Source organism: Eriocheir sinensis, chromosome 12, assembly GCF_024679095.1.
Source record: "Eriocheir sinensis breed Jianghai 21 chromosome 12, ASM2467909v1, whole genome shotgun sequence".
Taxonomy (NCBI): Eukaryota; Metazoa; Arthropoda; class Malacostraca; order Decapoda; family Varunidae; genus Eriocheir; species Eriocheir sinensis.
Window position 1 is genome coordinate 23,832,433 of NC_066520.1, and position 5,000 is coordinate 23,837,432.

General features: G+C 42.5%; 1 protein-coding gene across 1 annotated transcript in view; it reads right to left on the reverse strand.

The window, feature by feature from the left end:
- LOC126997685 (uncharacterized) overlaps positions 1-5,000 on the reverse strand; it is a 30,305-nt gene that overhangs the window by 7,794 nt on the left and 17,511 nt on the right. Inside the window, exons 2-3 of the mRNA XM_050858909.1 lie at positions 4,914-4,998; positions 4,218-4,305 (exon numbers count right to left, since the gene is read on the reverse strand). The gene's annotated coding sequence lies outside the window, so the exon portion shown is untranslated. The remainder of the gene's footprint in view (positions 1-4,217; positions 4,306-4,913; positions 4,999-5,000) is intronic.

Consider the following 5,000-nt stretch of genomic DNA (forward strand, 5'->3'; position numbering starts at 1 on the left):
ATAGGCGTGAGTTAGTTTGCTTCGAGGGCTTCAGTAAAGAGTTAGGCAATAGAGTGTTTAAAAAGCTAGTCTGTTCCGTTGGTACTTTGGTCATTATTGGTGTTTCTCTGTTTGGATTTGAAATTAAGACTCACAGCTTGTTTATATTTGTGTGTATTGAGTATAGGCGTTGCTGGGTTGTGTTAGTAGTGTTTCGAGTGGTTTTGAAAAGTTAGGTAATTGGGTGTTTAACAAGCTAGTCTGTTCCGTTGGTACTTTGGTCATTATTGGTGATTTCTTTGTTTGGATTTGAAATTAAGACTCACAGCTTGTTTATATTTGTGTGTATTGAGTATAGTCGTTGCTGGGTTGTGTTAGTAGTGTTTCGAGTGGTTTTGAAAAGAGTTAGGTAATTGGGTGTTTAAAAAGCTAGTCTGTTCCGTTGGTACTTTGGTCATTATTGGTGTTTCTCTGTTTGGATTTGAAATTAAGACTCACAGCTTGTTTATGTGTGTGTGTATTGAAGATGAGGCGTTGATGGGTTGTGTTAGCAGTGTTTCGAGTGGTTTTGAAAAGTTAGGTAATTGGGTGTTTAAAAAGCTAGTCTGCTCCGTTGGTACTTTGGTCATTATTGGTAATTTCATTGTTTGGATTTGAAATTAAGACTCACAGCCTGTTTATATTTGTGTGTATTGAATATAGGCGTTGCTTTGTTGTGTTAGTAGTGTTTCGAGTGGTTTTGAAAAGTTAGGTAATTGGGTGTTTAAAAAGCTAGTCTGCTCCGTTGGTACTTTGGTCATTATTGGTGATTTCTTTGTTTGGATTTGAAATTAAGACTCACAGCCTGTTTATATTTGTGTGTAGTGAGTATAGGCGTTGCTTTGTTGTGTTAGTAGTGGTTTTGAAAAGAGTTAGGTAATTGGGTGTTTAAAAAGCTAGTCTGCTCCGTTGGTACTTTGGTCATACTCTGTTAATTTTTTCCTTGGATTTGAAGTTTAAGTCGTACCTTCCAAACATGTAGGTAGAGGATATAGGCTTCATTATGCTGTTGTGTTAATGAGTTTAGATTGGTTCAGTTTAGCTTAGGGCAGTTAGGAAGGGCTGATAAGACTCACAGCTGATATATCTTTGTGTGTAGGGAAGACAGACGTAATTATATTCAAGTGTTAGTGGTGGGAGTGGTTCAGATCAGTTCAGGTCAGGGCAGTTCAAGGGGAGTGTTGTCTCTCTAACGGTTCATTCTCTTGTAAGACTCGTACTTTGTAAACTTAAGTGGGTATTGGATATAGGTATCATTAAGCTGTTGTGTCAGTGTGTTCAGAGTGATTCAGTTCAGTTCAGGGCAGTTCAAGGGGAGTGTTTTCTCTCTAACGGTCCATTCTCTTGTAAGACTCGTACTTTGTAAACTTATGTGGGTATTGGATATAGGTGTCATTAAGCTGTTGTGTCAATGTGTTCAGAGTGATTCAGTTCATTTCAGGGCAGTTCAAGGGGAGTGTTGTCTCTCTAACAGTCCCTTCTCTTGTAAAACTGGTACCTTGTAAACTTATGTGGGTAGTAGATATAGGCGTCATTAAGCTATTGTGTTAATGTGTTCAGAGTGATTCAGTTCAGTTCAGGGCAGTTCATGGGGAGTGTTGTCTCTCTAACTCTCCCTTCTCTTGTAAGACTCGTACCTTGTAACCTTACGTGAGTAGTAGATATAGGCGTCATTATGCTGTTGTGTTAATGTGTTCAGAGTGATTCAGTTCAGGTCAGGGCAGTTCAGACGGTGTGCTGCCTCTAACGGTCACTTTTTCTAACGTTATAATAATTCTTAGACGCTTCCATCTCTTTGGTATGAATAGAGTGTAACAACGACTACTTGGGAATTCTTAACTAGCATCACCTCGTTAGCTAGCTTTGTGGTGCTGTGTGTGGCGGGGAGGGGGGGGGGGTTGTGTGTGTGTGTGTGTGTGTGTGTGTGTGTGTGTGTGTGTGTGTGTGTGTGTGTGTGTGTGTGTGTGTGTGTGTGGAAACTGCACCTGACGTCTCTTTTTTCTTTCCTTTTCTTTTCTCTCCGTCACACACACACACACACACACACACACACACAGCTATCTCATCCCCGGTAGCCATAGCTCTTCTACCTCCTCCTCTTCCTCCTCCTGCTCCTCTTTCTCTTCGTCCTCCCCCTCCTCCTCCTCCTCCTGCTCAGTGAATATTTATGTCCTAGGAAATCAAACACTGGATAGATTATTGCTGCCATTCTTAAACACACACACACACACACACACACACACACACACACACACACACACACACACACACACACACACACACAAGGCTTTCAAGTATTTCATCTCGTGTGGCAAATTTCTCTCTCTCTCTCTCTCTCTCTCTCTCTCTCTCTCTCTCTCTCTCTCTCTCTCTCTCTCTCTCTCTCTCTCTCTCTCTCTCTCTCTTCAACTTCTTCCTCCTGTGTCAACAAATAGAGAGAGAGAGAGAGAGAGAGAGAGAGAGAGAGAGAGAGAGAGAGAGAGAGAGAGAGAGAGAGAGAGAGAGAGAAAAGAAACTCGGAATTAATCTCCTTCAAAAAGATGAGAGAGAGAGAGAGAGAGAGAGAGAGAGAGAGAGAGAGAGAGAGAGAGGGAGAGAGACCACTACCACTACCACCACCACCAACAACAACAGCAATAATAACACACACACACACACACACACACACACACACACACACACACGAACACACTACGTAATTATTATAACTCGCTAATGACGCTGTGTATGGTGATTACGACTCTCGCATTTATCATCATTAGAATTGAGTTACACGCGAAGGGGATTAAGGAGACGAAAAAAAAAATAATAATAATGATAATAAATAAATCTACACGCGAGAAGGAAGGAAAGAAAGACAGAAAGAAAAATTGATATTCGCGTTACGATAGACAATTTTAAACAGACATAGACAGCCAGACAGATAGACATAAACATAGACATACACACACACACACACACACACACACACACACACACACACACACACACTCGTTCATGTTCTCCCTTCTGTTCTTCTTATTCCTGTTCTGTTTCCTCTTCCTCCTCCTCCTCCTCCTCCTCCTCCTCCTCCTCCTTCCTACATAGACAGACAGACAGACAGACAGACAGAAAAATGCATACAGACAGTTGGGGACAAACAAAGGATATATATGACGAGAAAGAGAGAGAGAGAGAGAGAGAGAGAGAGAGAGAGAGAGAGAGAGAGAGAGAGAGAGAGAGAGAGAGAGAGAGAGAGAGAGAGAGAGAGAGAGAGAGAGAGAGAGAGAGAGAGAGAGAGAGAGAGAGAGAGAGAGAATGTAAGTCCACAGGTGGGCAAACGAACCACGGGAAAGAATTGTGTGAGTGTGTGTGTGTGTATGTATGTGTGTGTATGTGTGTGTGCGTGAGGAGGGTGATGTAGAGCTTGTGTGTTAGCTCAGGTGAAGTGTGTTTGTGTACCTGGCGAGGGTGTGGTGGTGGTGGTGGTGGTGGTGGTGGTGGTTGGGTCTGGTAGAGTCATAGGAAGAACAGGAATGACGGTATGATGGAATAGGAATAACTAGAAACAGAGAAGAAAAAGAAGAGGAAAAGAAGAAGAAGAAGAAGAAGAAGTAAAGTAGATTAGATTAGGAAGAAATAAAAGAAAAAGAAAAGAAATTAAGAAATGGCTTTGTATGTTGTTCAAGAGTAACTTTGAGAGATTGAGAGAAGGGAGACAGACAGATAGATAGATAGATAGATAGATAGATATACGGACATACAGACAAAGACAGCCGTACAGAAACAGTGAAAGCAAGCAAGCAAGCGTTCCTATTTTTTTTTTTTTTTGGGGGGGGGCTAGACGGACTAACAGACATACAGACACACAGAACATCCAGGCTTTTTTTCTTTCCCTTCCTTTTCTTTCCTTTGCCTTTTGAGTTTTTTTTTTACAACAACAACAAAGGAGACAGCTCAAGGGCACAAAAAAGTAAACAATAATAAAAAAAAAGCCCGCTACTCGCTGCTCACAAAAAGAATCTAAAGAGTTGCTTCCTTTACCGTACAAACACAAGATGGCGCCACTATAAACACTTGCCTGCGCCATGACGGGCTGGGGTCGAATACCATCCAGGCCCCTCAAACAAGCCAATAGGCGGAGACATTAAAAAAAAAAAACACATAGCAAAACCAGACTGTCCCCGTCTCTCTCCCTCCCTCGTGTCTTCTTGGCTTACCATAATAGACGTCGTGGAGGCTCTCGGGGTGGCGCGCGTTCAGCACCAACCGCCAGATGTAGACAAGCACCACCAACACCGAGGAGCACTGGAGACGCACACACACGAACACACAAGGAAAGAAAGAGAACCGAGTAAAGGAACATTGAAATAAAAGTTAGATGATATAATAATACATGACTCAGGTGACACTATAATGAAAGATAATGAGCAATAGTAATAATAACCAGTAATGTGAATGGAACAGGCCCGGCAGTCATGTTGTGAGTGCCAATACGATAGGTATATAGCAGAAAAGGTTAGACTTATTTTCATGGATAGTGAGGTTAGGTGGGGTTAGATTTACATGAGCTGCCTTGTATAGACCTACCAGCCTCTTGTAGACTCCTTACGTTCTTATGTTAAGGAAGAGAAAAGGAAGGAGGCAGGAGAAGGGAGGAAGAGGAGAGAAAGGGAGATTATCTTAGGTTCTTATAATATGCTGAGGAGGAGAAAATGAACAACACAGGAGGAAGGGAAAGAAGAGAAAGGGGAGGAAGATGGAGGGAGAGTAAGGGAAATGGTCTTAGGTTTTTATAATTTGTTAAGGAAGAGAAAATGAAGAACACAGGAGGAAGGGAGAAGAGGGAGAAGGAGAAATAGGGAGGGAAAGAAAGGGAGATATGCTTACGTTCTTATAGTAACCATAACACTCACTATGGTAAAGAGGGCGGCGGAGAGGGCGGCGTGCTGGGCGTCGAGGCAGCTCCGACCTCTCGCCCTGATCTGCGGCGGCGCGAGTCT